Genomic DNA, 17160 nt, shown 5'->3' with positions numbered 1-17160 from the left:
ATTAGCTGGGCCTGGTGGCACATGCCTGTAATCCCAGCTACTTGGAAGGCTGAGGCAGGAGAATTGCTCTAACCCGGGAGGCAGAGGTTGCGATGAGCTGAGATTGCGCCATTGCACTCCAGCCTGGGCAGTAAGAGTGAAACTTTGTCTCAAAAAAAAGAAAGAAAGAAAAAAGGAAAAGAAAGAAAGAAAGAAATCACCTTGTTTCTTCCCAGAGAGCCTCACCTCAAACACCCAGATCTTTCTTTTTCTTTTTTTTTTTTAATTTTTTTCTGAAGCGCGAGTCTCACTCTGTTGCCCAGGATGGAGTACAGGAATGCAGTGGCGTGATCTTGGCTCACTGCAACCTCCGTCTCCCAGGTTCAAGTGATTCTCCTGCCTCAGCCTCCCGAGTAGCTGGGACTACAGGTGCGCACCACCATGCATGGCTAATTTTTTTTGTATTTTTATTAGAGGTGAGGTTTCCACATTTTGGCCAGGCTGGTCTTGAATTCCTGACCTCAAGTGATTTGCCCACCTTGGCCTCCCAAAGCGCTGGGATTACAGGCGAAAGCCACTGTGCCTGGCCCCTTTTTCTTTCCTTTTTTTTTTGACACAAGGTCTCCCTTTGTCACCAGGCTACAGTGTAGCGGCATGATCAGGCTCACTACAGCCTTGACCTCCTGAGCTAAAGGGATCCTCCTACCTCAGCCTCATGAGTAGCTAGAACCATAGGTGTGCCCTACCACTCCAGGCTAATTTTTTTATTCCTTTTTTTTTTAAGAGATGAGGTCTCCCTATGTTGCCCAGACTGGTCTGAAACTCCTGGGTTCAAGCAATCCTCCCACCTTGGCCTCCCAAAGTCCTGGGATTACATTGTGAGCCACAGCTCTCGGCTATAGGATTTTTTTTTTTTTTTCTTAGAGATATGAGGGTCTCACTATGTTGCCCAGGTTGGTCTCAAACACCTGGGCTCAAGCCATCCTCCTGCCTTGGGCTCCCAAGATGCTGGGATTGCAGGTGTGAGCCAGTGCATCCAGCCTGTGGCCATAGGATTTTGTTTTACTACATAAACCTAGGTTGTAGGTTGCAGCTTCCTCCCTGTTATTTTATCACTAACAAATTTGGTTGCCAAGGCAACCATAGTGCAGTTTAATCTCTTGACACCCATCCACCTAGGCTGGCGTCAGTGGCAGGAGTTTGGGGTTGAATTTACTGTTTTGTAAATTCTGTACCGTTAAATTCCCTTCCCCCACAAAAAGCATGTAGAAATGGCCATTCAGTGGCTGTGGAGATTCACACTTTCCCCTTCTAGGTCCAATTCTTTCTCTCTCTTTTTCCTCCCTGCCTATCAGACGTGTGCAGAATGCCCATCAGAGAAAGAATAAGAATGAGGAGTACGTCATGTCCAGGAAGAGGGTCGGCAGGGAGCAGTGCCTCAGGAGGACCTCACATTAAAACCCGGAATTGTAGCCTCCACGGAAAAATTGGAAGATCTTGCAACACTGGGCCCACGGTTCCTCAGGAGGCCTCTTCTTTGTGGTAAGTAGCAATGATTCCCTCCAGACAGGAGCCACATTCTCCACCAATCAGTGCTTCTCACTTACGTTTTTGTGCCTGGTCCTGGCAGACATCTACGTAGACGCATTTTTCTTAGTCTTCATTATTATTTTTTTAGATGGAGTCTCTCTGTGTTACCCAGGCTGGAGTGCAATGGTGCAATCTTGCCTCACTGCAACCTCTGCCTCCCAGGATCAAGCGATTCTCCTGCCTCAGCCTCCCAATAGCTGGGACTATAGGCGTGCACCACCACACCTGGCTAATTTTTGTATTTTCAGTAGAGACAAGGTTTTCCCATGTTGGCCAGGCTGGTCTCGAACTCCTGGTCCTCGCACCTTGGCCTCCCAAAGTGCTGGGTTTTCAGGCATGAACCACCATGCCCAGTCTATTTATTTATTTTTTAGAAAGCAGATCTTGCTCTGTTGCCCACTTGGAGTGCAGTGGTGCCATGGTAGCTCACCTGCAGCCTTGACCTCCCAGGCTCAAGTGATCCTCCTGCCTTAGCCTCCTGTGTAGCTGAAACCACAGGCACATGCCACCATGCCCAGCTAATTTTATTTTATTTTTTTTAGAGATGGAGGTCTCACTATGTTGCCCAGGCTGGTCTCAAACTCCTGGGCTCAAGTAATCCTCTTGTCTAAGCCTCCCAAAGGTTTAGGATTGGGATTACACGTAGGAGCCACCGTACCCCACCTTAGAAAGCTTTTAATTCACTAATTCTCAATTTAAGGGATGATGGAAGGATATTCTCTTAAAGATTTTTCAAATTACTTTTGTATACTGAAAAGACTCTAACACAACTCCTTCTTCCTATTCTTCCTCCCACCCTCTCCCCACGCACAGTGAAAATCACTTTCAGAAGCCCAAACCTCACTCCTGCCACAGTCAGTACTGAAGTATGGAACTTCCACCCACAAAGTTTCCCTGATCCTGCAGGAAAATGTGTAGATGCTCACTCTCATTTCACACAACAGCATTCACGCCCCCTCCTCTCCAATCATCACTAGAGTTTGTAACCTAGCAACACAGCATCCATTGGGGTAGCAACCTCTTGCCAATTCATTCATCCCTTCAGTAGACATTGAGTGAGCTGCTCCCACGCCTGGGTTAGGCAAGCACTCAGAAAAGATTTGTTGAATGAATGAATGAAGACACAGGGATGAATGAGGCCCCAAAGGAGGTCATACTCTGGAAGGGAGAAAAACAGACTAAATGCCGGGTGCAGTGGCTCACACCTGTAATCCCAGCACTTTGGGAGGCCAAGGCAGGTGGATCACCTGAGGTTATGAGTTTGAGACCAGTCTGGCCAACAGGGTGAAAACCTGTTTCTACTAAAAATACAAAAAATAGCTGGATGTGGTGGTGCATGCCTGCTACTCTGGAGGCTGAGGCGTGAGAATCACCTGAACACAGGAGGTGGAGGCTGCAGTGAGCCACGATCGTGCCATTGCACTCCAATCTGGGTAACAGAAGGAGACTTTGTCTCAAAAAAAAAAAAAAAAAGGTTGCAATACAGGACTTAACAGATGTATGTATGCATATGTAAATTGCAGTATGTAAATTGCAAGGGTGAAGTTATTGTCCTGTTTAGGAAAGTCAAGGAAAGGAGAGGGGACAATTCCGTTAGGAACTGTTTTTCTTTTTTTTGTTGTTTTGTGAGATAGAGTCTCAGTTTGTCCCGCAGGCTGGAGTGTGGTGGCAGAATCTTCTACCTCATCTCGTTGCAACCTCCACCTCCTGGATTCAAGTGATTCTTGTTCAAGTGATTCTCTCAGCCTCCCAAGAAGATGGGATTACAGGTGTGTGCCACCATGCTCGGCTAATTTTTGTATTTTTAGTAGATATGGGATTTCACCTTGGCCAGGCTGGTCTCGAACTCCTAAACTTAGGTGATCCACCTGCCTCAGCCTCCCAGAGTGCTGGGATTACAGGCGTGAGCCACTGCGCCCAGCCTCAGTTAGGTCTTGTGAGAGGAGCAGGATTTGTCATTTAAGAAGGAACAGGAAGAACAATGCTCCAGGGAAAAAGAAGATCACAAGCAAAGGCCCCAGGTATGGGACTGCAAGGTATGTCTGAAGCCACGGGGAAGTTCAATCGGTGGAGCAGAGGTTACACCAAGATTCCTAAACCCTATACCCATGAAGATTCAAGCCAGTCCTAAAGTTAGGCAGCAAGGTCAGAGTTCTCTCAAAACAAAGGACAGACATCCCAGCATGGTAAACTCTAGCACAGGCACTGGCCTGACCTGGTCAGCATAAACCTGAAGATTGAACAGAAACAGAGGGGAATGGATAGGTGCCATGGCTCATGCCTACAATCCTAGCATTTTGGGAAGCTGAGGTGGGAGAATTACTTGAGCCCAGGGGTTTGAGACCAGTCTGGGTAACATAGTGAAACCCCATCTGTTAAAAAAAAAAAAAAAAGAAAAGAAAGAAAAAGAAAAAAATTAGCTGGGTGTGGTGGCACATGCCTGTAACCCCAGCTACTCAGAAGGCTGAGGTGGGAGGATCACTTGAGCCTTGGAAGTTGAGGTTACAGTGAGCTGTGATTATGCCACAGCACTCCAGCCTGGGCAAAACAGCAAGACCCTGTCTCGAAAAAAAAAGGGAAAAGAAACCAGTGTCAACAGGAGCCATCCACAGGCCAGGCATGGCCAAGATGCAGAAAGCAGCTACCACCCATAGAACTGGGAAAACAGCCAGGCACATTGGCTCGTGCCTGTAATTTCAGCACTTTGGGAAGCCAATACTGGTGGATCACCTGAGGTTAGGAGTTTAAGACCAGCCTGGCCAACATGGCGAAACCCCGTCTCTACTAAAAATACAAAAAATTAGCCAGGCATGGTGGCAGGCACCTGTAATCCCAGCTACTCGGGAGGCTGAGGCAGGAGAATCGCTTGAACTCGGGAGGTGAAGGCTGCAGTGAGCTGAGATTGCACCATTGCACTCCAGCCTGGGTGACAGAAGTGAAACTCCAACTCAAAAAAAAAAAAAAAAAGGAACAGGGGAAACAAAGGGAAGAGGCTGAGGTTACAGAACCTAAAAGCCTGGAAGAGCAGGTCCATGGAGCTGGAACCAAGACTTCTGACAAAGCTGTGTGTGACAGGCACTGGGTCACCTCTCTCATGTTCTTGTAGCACTCACCATTCCTGTGCACCCCAAGGCTTCCTGCTGCATGCACCAAGACTCGAATTCTGAAGGGCTTTCTCTGGCCACTGGAAGATGCTCAGCCTGAACTTGGGCAGTAAGGAGGTGGTAGAAAGTTAACATTCCCAGGAGAAGCCCCAAATAATGAAAGTGGGAGTTAGTGAATAATGTCAAGCATCTTACTCCTAGAATAGAACAATCCTCAGGAATGCTCCACGCCACCTAGATGGGAGCTGAGATGGGACTCTAATTGTCAAAAGGGTAACACTCATTAATGGAACCTGGGCCAGGTGCAGTGGCTCATGCCTGTAATCCCAGCACTTTGGGAGGCCGAGGCAGGAGGATCACCTGAGGTCACGAGTTCAAGACCAGCCTAGCCAACATGGTGAAACCCCCGTCTCTACTAAAAAATACAAAAATGAGCCAGGCATGGTGGTGAGCACCTGTAATCCCAGCTACTTGGGAGGCTAAGGCAGGAGAATTGCTTGAACCTGGGAGGCAGAGGTTGCAGTGAGCTGTGATGGAGCCACTGCACTCCAGCCTGGGTGACAAGGTGGGATTCTGTCTCAAAAAATAAAAGGCTGGGCACGGTGGCTCACACCTGCAATCCCAGCACTTTGGGAGGCCAAGGTAGGCAGATCATGAGGTCAGGAGTTAGAGACCAGCCCGGTCAACATGGTGAAACCCCATCTGTACTAAAAATACAAAAAATTAGCCGGGTGTGCTGGCGGTCACCTGTAATCCCAGTTACTGGGGAGGCTGAGGCAGGAGAATCACTTGAACCCGGGAGGCAGAAGTTGCAGTGAACCAAGATCACACCATTGCACTTCAGTCTGGGCGACAGTGTGAGACTCAGTCTCAATAAATAAATAAATAAATAAAAATAATAATATATCAACCACACCCAGCACGTCGGCTTCCTTACCATTTCTGGCACACTTTCCCACTACTCAAGTAGTGTTTCCAGGAATTATTTTTTTTTTGAGACTGAGTCTCACTCTGTCACCCAGGATAGAGTGCAGTGGCCTGATCTCAGCTCACTACACCCTCTGCCTCCCAGGTTCAAGCAATTCTCGTGCCTCAACCTTCTGAGTAGCTGGGACTACAGGTGTGAGCTACCACGCCCGGCTGGTTTTTGTATTTTCAGTAGAGATGGGTTTCACCATTTGGTCAGGCTGGTCTCACACTCCAGGCCTCAGGTGATCCACCTGCCTTGGTCTCCCAAAGTGCTGGGATTACAGACGTGAGACACCGTGCCCAGCCCTGGGGATCATTTTTGAAATAAGCTACCTGCTCTCAAATACTTGCCTGCGGATCAGCATTTGATGGAACCTAAAACAGGATCCTTTTGGAAGTGGCTCCAGAAAGCAAGCTCTCAGGGTGCAGTTTTGGAACTGAATCATTAGCCAGCCAGATGGCAAGAATTGATATTCAGATGGGTGGGGATAACCCCCAGCATGCGGCACCAGCAAAAAAAGAAAAAAAACAAACACACACACACACACACACACGGAAAAAGATAAAAAAAAAAAATAGGCTCAAGTCAGCCAAGTATCAACTCAGAGCTACTGAGTCTCATCTTGGGTAGATGAGGATGGGGTACAGCTGGCAGAAGATGCATTGGCTCAGGCCAACAGCTCCATCACCTGAAATACATGAGGGTAATAGTTACTGGAAGGATTGTGACCTGATTGGCTATTTTAACTGCCAACTCATAAAAGCCCACTTTGGGAGGCAGAGGAGGGCAGATCGCTAGAGTCCAGGAGTTCGAGACCAGCCTCGGCAACATAGTAAAACCCTGCCTCTACTAAAAATACAAAAAATTACCCGGGTGTGGTGTGTGCCTGTCATGTAGTCCCAGAGACGAGGGGTGCTGAGGTGGGAGGATCACTTGAGCCCAGGAGGTTGAGGCTGCAGTGAGCTGTGATCGTGCCACTGCACTCCAGCCTATGCGACAGAGTGAGGCCTTGACTCAAAAGAAAAAAAAAAAAAGATAAGCTGGGTGTAGTGGCATGCACCTGTACTACTACTTGGGAGGTTGAGGCAGGAGGATCTCTTGAGCTCAGCAGTTTGAGGCTGCAGTGAACCAGGATCAAGCCACTACACTCCAGCCTGGGCAAAAGAGTGAGACCCTGTTTTTTTTGTTTGTTTGCTTTTTGTTTTCTTTTTTTTTTTCTAAAAAGAAAAAAAAGCCCAAGAAAAAAATATCAAAATAATAGGCTCAAGTCAGCCAACTATCAACTCAGAGCACACGGTGAAAGCTGGAGTCTCTCTGGAGGCATTTAAAGAGAGTCTTTTTTTCTGAGACAAGAGTCTCACTCTGTCACCCAGGCTGGAGTGCAGTGGTATGATCTCGGCTCACTACAACCTCCACCTCCCAGGTCCAAGTAATTGTCTGCCTCACCCTCCCAAGTAGCTGGGATTACAGGCGCCTGCCACCACGCCTGGCTAATTATCCAGCTTATCTTTTTTTTTTTTTGTATTTTTAGTAGAGACAGGGTTTCACGATCTTGGCTAGGCTGGTCTTGAACTTCTGATCTAGTGATCCACCCACCTTGGCTTCCCAAAGTGCTGGGATTACAGGCGTGAGCCACCGTGCCTGGCCTAAAGAGTCTTATCTCCTGTAGCCAGAAGATGGAGAGTGCTGAAAATCTGGCCCAAGATTTTAAGAGTAGAAAAGTTAGAAAGGAGGTCGAATTCACAGCCTCAGCATGGTGTCACTGTGCTAGGGACTGGAGGGGAATGGGTCTCTGAGACCTAGAAGCAACATTTGAGTAGATGCAGCTGAGAACCTTAAAATTTCAGATTCACTTTAACCATCTGGGACAGCAGAACTGACCCCAACTCTGTACTAAGGGAAAGTACTAGAGAGATTCTCATTACCTGGAGAGCACGCAAGGTTCTCATGAAACGCAGATATCTTACGCAATGACAGTTGCCCTCCTTGAGATGTGCCATTTCTTGCTGTCAAGGCTTCTAGATCAGAAACTAATGTCAGGTCTTAGCAAAAGAGCTTTGGAACTTGGCTCGTGTGTTCCAATGGGGCAAGCAAAACATGCATAGGAATGAAACTTGACAGTGCTGGACCAGGGAGAGTGGATTATACAGCTGGCCTGGGAGAGTTTATTGATATGAGGGAACCCTCTCATGACTCAGGATTTAATAACCTGTCAAAGACTCCTGTGGTCAGTTCTTTTTGTTTGTTTGAGATGTAGTCTGGCTCTGTCGCCCAGGCTGGAGTGCAGTGGCAGGATCTCCGCTCACTGTGGCCTCCGCCTCCCGGGCTCAAGAATTTCCCTCTACCTCAGCCTCCAGTAGCTGGGATTCCAGGTGCCTGCCACCACGCCTGGCTAATATTTGTATTTTTTAGTAGAGACAAGGTTTCACCATGTTGGCCAGGCTGGTCTTAACTCCTGACCTCAGGTGATTCGCCCACCTTGGCCTCTCAAAGTGCTGGGATTACAGGTGTGAGCCACCGCCCCCGGTCTGCGGTCAATTCTAATACCCTCTGGAGTCATCCCTTATAAGGCTTGGAAACAATGATATTCTACAGTAAGCTGGGTGGAGATGCTGGACTTGCCTTCCCAGGGTGTGGAAGAAGGGACCAAAAAGCTGAGACAGCCATGTGAGACTGGATTACGTGAAAGCAGATAACCTGAGAGCTGATCATGACCTCCAGAAGATGCCGTCTTGACTAAAGCAACACAGAATGCACCAGTGAAGGGGCAACACTGCGATACACTCAATGGAAGCCGTCTTCTGTGCATCAGGGTTCACAGAAAAGAATCAGCTATGGACCCAGATTCCCTGGTGCCAATACAGATGGTAGGATTTGAAAACAGCAGAGGTCAGATGCTAGCACTTAATCATCAGAGACAAGATAGACTCAATTCCTGTAATGGGGAACAACGCTGGAATGGCAAAGAGGAGGTCTTTAGCATACAGATCAGTGGTGACAGTCTTGGCACACAGCTGTTGTCAGCCATTAAATTGGAAAATCTCAATCTCTCACCTATTTGAGAGGTTCTTATGCCCAAAACCCATCAAACGCAAGGAGAGGCCAAATTCCCTTGAGGAAGTAGTATATTGACTATTATAGAGCACCACAGCCTCTGGCACCCCTAGGCTACTACTGATCTGGCAAATGTGTTCTTTTCCATGGCCACCTGAAAGAAGGCTCAAAGCAAATTGCATTTAACTGTGATGGACAGCAGACCACATTCCCAGGGTGCCCAGGGCTACCTCTCCTGCTTTCCATCACAATATAGTCTGAAAGAACCTCAATAGCTTGACACTGATCCTACCTTATAGCGCATCACTTTGAAGCTGCTGGTCTGATAGAATGTTAGAATGATGTCTAAAAGGTCACCATGGCAGTGCATAGCTGCTGCAATCCTCTATTCCTCTATCAGGTCTGTAACTGCTCATGAGGCTATGGTTAATATTTATAAATTGCCTCTTCCAGTATTTTTCTCTTTTTTTTTTTTTTTTGAGATGGAGTTTTGCTCTTGTTGCCCAGGCTAGAGTGCAATGATGTGATCTCGGCTCACTGCAACCTCCGCCTCCTGGGTTCAAGCAATTCTCCTGCCTCAGCCTCCCGAGTAGCTGGGATTACAGGTGCCCACCACCATGCCCAGCTAATTTTTGTATTTTTAGTAGAGACGGGGTTTTACCATGTTGGCCAGGTTGGTGTCGAACTCCTGACCTCAGGTTATTCACCTGCCTCGGCCTCCCAAACTGCTGGGATTACAGGCATGAGCCTTTATGCCTGGCAACTTCTTTTCTTTTTTCTTTTCTTTCCCCTCCCTTCCTTCCTTCCTTCCTTCTTCTCTCCTTCCCTCCCTCCCTCCTTCCATTCCTCTCTCCCTCCTATTCCTCCCTCCCTCCCTCCCCTCCCCTCTCTGTCTCTTTTTCTTTCATTTTTTAATTTTTTGAGTTGGAGTCTCACTCTGTTGCCCAGGCTAGAGTGCAGTGGTGTGATCTTGATCTTCGCTCACTGCAATCTCTGCCTCCCGGGTTCAAGCAATTCTCCTGCCTCAGGCTCCCCAGTAGCTGGAATTTCAGGCACTGCCACCATGCCTGGCTAATTTTTTTTTTTTTTTTTTTTTTTGAGACAGAGTTTCACTCTTGTTACCCAGGCTGGAGTGCAATGGCGCGATCTCGGCTCACCGCAACCTCCGCCTCCTGGGTTCAGGCAATTCTCCTGCCTCAGCCTCCTGAGTAGCTGGGATTACAGGCACGCGCCACCATGCCCAGCTAATTTTTTGTAATTTTAGTAGAGACGGGGTTTCACCATGTTGACCAGGATGGTCTTGATCTCTTGACCTCGTGATCCACCCGCCTCGGCCTCCCAAAGTGCTGGAATTACAGGCGTGAGCCACCACGCCCGGCTAATTTTTGTATTTTTAGTAGAGACGGGGTTTCATCATGTTGGCCAGGCTAGTCTTGAACTCCTAACCTCAAGTGATCTGTCCACCTCGGCCTCCCAAAGTGCTGGGATTACAGGCATGAGCCACCACACCTGGCCCCTTTCATTTTTGTTCTGTGATTGCACTGGACATCCAAACTTCATTTCAAAAGGGTTTGAATTATCAGGGCTCCTACTATGTTAGGGTTGCTTTAATTTCCCATTAACTTTTTTATTTAAATTAATATTTACTAGTGGACATGGAATTACTAAGAGGTGCCACTTAGAATCCTCTGTGTCTCGGACATAGATTTGCTGCCCGAATTGTAAAGCAACAGCTCAGTTTGGTAACTGGGATGAGTCATCCCAGTCAGTAGAGTAACCTCTTTCTTACCAGTTGATGTCCAGATTCCAACTCAAGGAAACCATACTCGTATCCCCTCTTGTTAGCAAATACTCCTCTCTTGAGAACTAAGACCTTTCATCAGCACTCATGCTATGGAAGCAGGAGTTAAAAATAGGTATAACAATGAGAGGAGCTACTCCTATTTCCAGACCTTCAAATAGCATTATCTATTGACCACTGGCTCACAGCATAAACTGCATTGTGTAAAACAGATCCCATACTTTGCAGGCTGTTTTTCTCAACTGGGACCAGAAGAGAATCTTCAATAGGCCATTCCAGCATTCTTACAGGCCAGCTGCCTCTGAGCAATGGGCTACATGGTAATATTGCTGAATTATATACACACATGCTCAGCATGGCTATGCTTCTGTTAGGAATTTTTTTGTTGTTTTTGATTTTTGTTTGTTTGTTTGTTTCTGAGATGGAGTTTTACTCTTATTGCCCAGGCTGGAGTGCAATGGCACCATCTCAGCTCACTGCAATCTCCGACTTGCAGGTTCAAGTGATTCTCCTGCCTCTGCCTCCTGAATAGCTGGGATTACAAGCGCCCACCACCTTGCCCGGCTAATTTTTGTATTTTTAGTACAGAAGGGGTTTCACCATGTTGGCCAGGCTGGTCACAAACTCCTGATCTCAGGTGATCCACCCACCTCGGCCTCCCAAGGTGCTGGGATTACAGGCATGAGCCACCTCGCCCAGCCTGTTGTTTTTGAGAGACAGGGTCGCACTCTGTCACCCTGGCTGGAGTGTAGTCATGCTATCAGAGCTCACTGCAGCCTTAACCTCCTAGGCTCAAGTGATCTGTCTGCCTCAGCCTCCCGAGCAGACGGGCCACGACACCTAGCTAATTTTAAAATTTTTTGTAGAAATGGCATTTCACTATGTTGTCCAGGCTGTTCTTGAACTCCTGGGCTCACATGATCCTCCCGCCTTGGCCTCCCAAATTGCTGGGATTACAGGAATGAGTCACTGTGCCCAGCCTAGGAAATTTTTTGTTTTGTTTTTGTTTTTGAGATAGAGTCTCACTCTGTTGCCCAGGCTGGAGTGCAGTGATGTGATCCTGGCTCACTGTAACTTCCGCCTCCTGGCTTCAAGTGAGTCTCCTGCCTCAGCGTCCTGAGTAGCTGGGATTAAAGGCATGCACCACCACACCCAGCTAATTTTGTGTTTTTAGTAGAAACAAGGTTTCACCAAGTTGGGCGGGCTGCTCTTGAACTCCTTATCTTATGTGATCCACCTGCCACAACCTCCCAAGGTGCTGGGATTACAGGCGTGAGCCACTGCGCCCGGCCCAAAATTATGTTTTTGGTCAGAAGCACTGTTGTGTGGATTACCTTGAAAGTGTATAAGTCATTCTAAAAGTCCACGGACAGTGGCACTGACAGAAGCAACAGGCAGAGAAGGCAGATCCCATCCATAACACATATTTATTCTAGTGAAGGCAAATTGCGGTCCCCTCCTTGATGGAAGGTTTATGATTCCAGTATAATCAATGACCAGTAGTGACTAGCTGGTCCCTCTGGGGTATGGTGGCATGTTGATGGAAGTCTTGGTCTCCGCTCTGGGAGGGGTAAATACCCAGGAATAGTAGTAACTGCCAAGCTCAGTGACTCATGCCTGTAATCCCAGCACTGGCCCATATAGTGAAACCTCATCTCTACTAAAAATACAAAAATTAGCCAGGCATGGTGGTGCACACCTGTCATCCCAGCTACTCAGGCGGCTGAGGCAGAAGGATCGCTTGAACCCGGGAGGTGGAGGTTGCAGTGAGCTGAGATCACCCACTGCACTCCAGCCTGGGGGACAGAACCAGACTCTGTCTCAAAAACAAACCAACCCTCAAAAAACAAATTCACCCTTCAACCCACCCAGTTTCTCATTCTTGAAGCTCCCTTTCCCTCAAGCCCCCTGTCCAATCCATCAGCCAGTCTGGTCCCTTCCGCCTCCAATTAGTGCCCTGAATCAGCCTCTTCTCACCAGCCTCTTCTCAAGAGCTTGGGCTGCCTCCAACTAGCTCAAGCTCTTCCGTGGGCCACCTAATGTCCCAGAAAGCATGGGCACGGCTTACAGATACCATGTAAGTCTTTCCACTCCTTTAACTGCTTTTTAATGCCCTTTATCATCACCTCCTAGGAACAACTTTATCTACACTAACATTTTTATCTCTCCGACTTTTAAAAGAAGTTTTTCGAACAAACAATGGGCCTTTCATCCATTGTTTCAGGGGGCACACGCTGAAATATGAGACTATGTCAGGGATTTGTTTCACAGTCATATGCAGGGACAGCGGGTAGGGGCTAGGGATAGAAAAAACATGATCAGGAGTTGCTCGTTCTGTATGGAGGGATGCTCTCCAGGGGCTCACTTTACCATCCTGACTTTTATGTTCAAAACTCTCCTTAATAAAAACCCGAGATTACCAACTCCTCTGTAACTGACTTTACGGACATGTAGTCTTTTATCGGGTGCTTAGGGTCTGACCTAGTTACTGCGATCTGCCAACAGTGACAATTTAGTGAGGGCTTACTGTTATTAACAACTGTTAAGTGCGGCGCTGATAGGTAAGAATGCCTGCGCTCCAGCGGAGCAGGGACCCAGTGCTTCGGTGGCGCTCACGACCGCAGCCACGGCACCCAGATCCCCGCCTGCCCGAGGCCGGCGCCCCCGGCACCTCGGCGGAAGCCGGGAGCGAGCGCAGCTCCGGCAGCCAGGGCTCCGCCCTCCCCGAGGCCCTGCACGTGCAGCCGGGGGACTCCGCCGCGCGTCCGTCCCCACCCCCACCGCGGGCACGTGACCCGCCGCCCTGGGGCTGGGGAGGACTGCGGCAGCTGGACGTCGTAGAGGATTGGGGAAGGTTCTGGGTCCACCTCCAAGACTCAGCCCTGTGGTTTGGGTGGCAGGGTAGGGTCCTGGGGTGGGGAGATCTCGAGTTTAGGCCGTAGGAAAGATCAGAAAGAGGACAGCCCGAGGGAGAGGTGGCCTACTTGGCCCCGGAGCTTGGGAGGGCGGGTGCCGGCTGCGGTTCGCGGGATCTGGACCCACTCGGCCCCTGGGACGCTAGCGCTGCGGGGACCCGGGCGCGCAAGGCTGCGCCGAGAGAGGGCGCCGGCCCAGGTGCGGCCTCTGGGTGTGGCCGGACGAAGCCAGCCCGCGCGGCCCCGATTGTCGTCCCCTGCGGAAGCGGCCGGGGCGCAGGAGCCGTGGCGTCGCCAGCCCCGGAGCCCCGTGCCCCCGCCGCCCCGCGCGCGCTTCTTTTGTGTCTCCCAGGCAGGGGTGAACGAGAACCCCTTGGGTTTGATTTTTCCCGTGCGATTTCCCTTGTTTCCAAGTTCGGGGCCCCTCCCTCCCCCAGCGGCGCGCGCCCCCGAGGTGTCCGCCCCCTCCCCCTCCAGCCCGGCCCTGGGCGGGGCAGAAGCCCTTGGAGTCGGGAGAAAAGACTCTCATTTCAAAACCTAAGCGACCCGACCCGGGCTGCGGAAATGGCGCCCGTGTCCCGGTTCTGGCCAGGTCGTGATCAGGAGACAGGTGTGGCCCTCGGGACCCGCTTGGAGAGCAGAGGGGACAGAAGTGGGTGCTGGGGGCGGGGGAGCTTGTGGCCCTGCGCCCCCCGCCCACCCCCGCCGCCGCGTTTCGGAGCTGGGCGCGGCGAAGGAGGGCAGGGGACGCAGGCAGAGGCGGGGTTGAGCGGGGCCTGCGGCAGGGAAACCCTGAGAAGCCGGAGGCTGGGCGGGGCGGAGCAGGACTATTGAGTCTTTCATTGCTTCTCGCAGACTGAGGAGCCTCTCCCCACCGGACCCCCATTATAATGGGTGGGAGTTCGAAGGCACAGGGACGGCGTATACAGGACACTGCTTGAGGGACAGGCAGCGCGTCCACCCACGATCTGGGCGACCTCATCAAGTCTCCCCTCTGAGCCTCAGTTTCCCGGTCTTTATGATGGGAACGGCAATTTTAAATGACATGTGTGTGCCTGGCACTCCTCGAGCTCAGCAAATGAAGAGCCACGTCCCTAGGCCCCCTTGCTCCTGAAGGAAACGCACACACAAACCTAGAAAATGTACTGTAATGCACAATGTGGGACAATCCCAGTCACTCCGGTTTCATTCTTCCTTTCATCGAATATCCTCAGGCTTCCGTGCCAGGCCTTTGCCTGCAAAGGCCGCCGAGATGAAGGCAGCAGGCGAGGCCTGGTGAAGCCAATCAAAGAGGAGACTCCTCTCCTGGGGTCTGGTGTCACCACAGAAGTGGGCGCTGAAAGATGCCACGAGCCAGCTAGCCCAGGGCCCTGATCTGCCCCAGGTCCTTCTGCGGGTGAGAGTTCAGGATCTCCACGTCCTGGGCTGCACTTGGAGTATTTGCTCCCTAACAGGTTTTTTGTTTTGTTTTGTTCTTTAATTTTTATTTATTTATTTTTTTTGAGACGAAGTCTTGCCCTGTGGTCCAGGCTGGAGGGCAATGGCGAGATCTCTGCTCACCGCAACCTCCATCTACCAAGTTCAAGTGATTCTCCTGCCTCAGCCAGAGAATAGCTGGTACTACAGGCTCGTGCCACCATACCTGGCTAATTTTTGTATCTTTAGTAGAAATGGGGTTTCACCGTGTTGGTCAGGCTGGTCTTGAACTCCTGGCCTCGTGGTTGGTTTTTTGAATAGAGACAGGGTTTTGCTCGTTCCCAGGCTGGTCTCAAATTCCTGGGCTCACGCAATCCTCCCTCCTCAGCCTCCCAGAATTCTGGGATTACATGTGTGAGCCACCTGTTTTTTGTTTTGTTTTTTTAGAGATGATCTTTCTCACCTCATGTTTTTGAAAGGCCCAGTGGCCTGATGGCTCCTGGTGCTCTTCCCAGATGATGGTAAAATGCTCAATGTGAACCAAGAGAAGCCCCACCGTGAGGAAGATCCTTTTTCTTGACACATCTGAATTTTGATGAGCTCTGAAGGGAACTCCATGTCTTTTTTTTTTTTTTTTTGAGACAGAGTCTCACTCTGTCACCAGGCTTGAGTGCGGTGGCACGATCCTGGCTCACTGCAACCTCCGCCTCCCGGGTTCAAATGGTTCTTCTGCCTCAACCTCCCAAGTAGCTGTGACTACAGGCTCACGCCACCACGCCCAGCTCATTTTTGTAGTTTTAGTTTCACCATGTTGGCCAGGATGGTCTCCATCTCTTGACCTCCTGATCCACCCACCTTGGCCTCCCAAAATGCTGGGATTACAAGTATGCGCCACCACGCCTGGCTGGGAACTCCTTTTTTTCCTTTTTTCTTTTTTTTTTTTGAGATGGAGTCTCACTCTTTTTGCCCAGGCTGGAGTGCAGAAGGGCAGTTTCAGCTCACTGCAACCTCTGCCTCCCAGGTTTAAGTGATTCTCCTGCCTCAGCCTCCTGGGTAGCTGGGATTACAGCCATGTGCTGCCATGCCTGTCTAATTTGTGTATTTTTTTTAGTAGAGATGGGGTTTCACCATGTTGGTCAGGCTGATGTTGAACTCCTGACTTCAAATGATTCTCCAGCCTGTGCCTCCCCAAGTGCTGGGATTACAGGTGTGAGCCACTATGCCTGGCCAGGTACTCCATTTCTCCCTAGCTGACCTGAGTTCTTCGGTACTTAGTGTCTGATGTCTTCATCTTCCTTCAGTTTCTACACTGTGTATGACTTAGTTGGTTCTCTCCAGGACCTGTCCCCCAGCTGTGGGGAGGGACCAAAGCTGTCCAGTAGGTGAATAGTGAGTAACTGGATGATGTGTTCTTTGTCTCTCTCTGAATGTTCCCCGGAGCCATAAGGAATTAATAATCTTAGCTACCAGGCTGGGAGCAGTGGCTCACACCTGTAATCCCAGCACTATGGGAAACCAAGGTGGGAGGATCACTTGAGGCCGGGAGTTCAAGACCAGCCTGGGGAACAATGAGACCCTGTCTCTACACACAAAAGAACAAAAAAATGGAGCTACCAGTTACTGAGTATCTATGCTGTGCCAGGGACTACTTCAGGTGCTAAATTTATGCATCATATATAGAGAGGGGAGTGAGGTAGGAGAGGTCAAAGACAGGCCACTCAGGAAGTTAAAGGAAGCCCAGGTTGGAAGTTAAGCCAGTCCCTGGTGCCGGGTGAACTACGCAGGTAAGGAGCATTCCACCCTTCCCTGCTGGGAATGCAGTCTTAGTGATGGTGTTCCTAGTGCTGCCAGCACAGGCGCCAGAGGCAGCTGGGACAGGGCGATCATTCTGGAAGCTTGAAGGACCAGCAGCTCAGGCAGGGTCCAGTTCCTGAGCTCAAACAATAATAATAACAAAATAAAGTGTTTGGGGGGGCGGTCCAGGGGTGAGGGCCTTTCCGCACTTACCCTCCTCCAGAGGTAATCCAGTTCCTATTGATTCTACCCTAAAATGTCCCTCAATTCCCCCAAGGTCTCACTGTTTGTCCCTAGATCACCACACAGAGCCCCTGCCAACTGCCAGTGCACCCACATATATGCACTTTAAGACGGTCTTACTCTGTCGCCCAGGCTGGAGTGCAGTGGCATGATCTGGACTCACTTCAACCTCTGACCCCTGGGCTCAAGCGATTCTCCTACCTCAGCCTCCTGAGTACCTAGGATTACAGGCGTATGCTGCCATGCCTGGCTAATTTTTTTTTTTTTTTTTTTGAGACAGAGTTTCGCTCTTGT

Source organism: Sapajus apella, unplaced genomic scaffold, assembly GCF_009761245.1.
Source record: "Sapajus apella isolate SASKATOON/1434 unplaced genomic scaffold, GSC_monkey_1.0 scaffold166, whole genome shotgun sequence".
NCBI lineage: Eukaryota > Metazoa > Chordata > Mammalia > Primates > Cebidae > Sapajus > Sapajus apella.
This window is presented reverse-complemented; position numbering follows the sequence as displayed.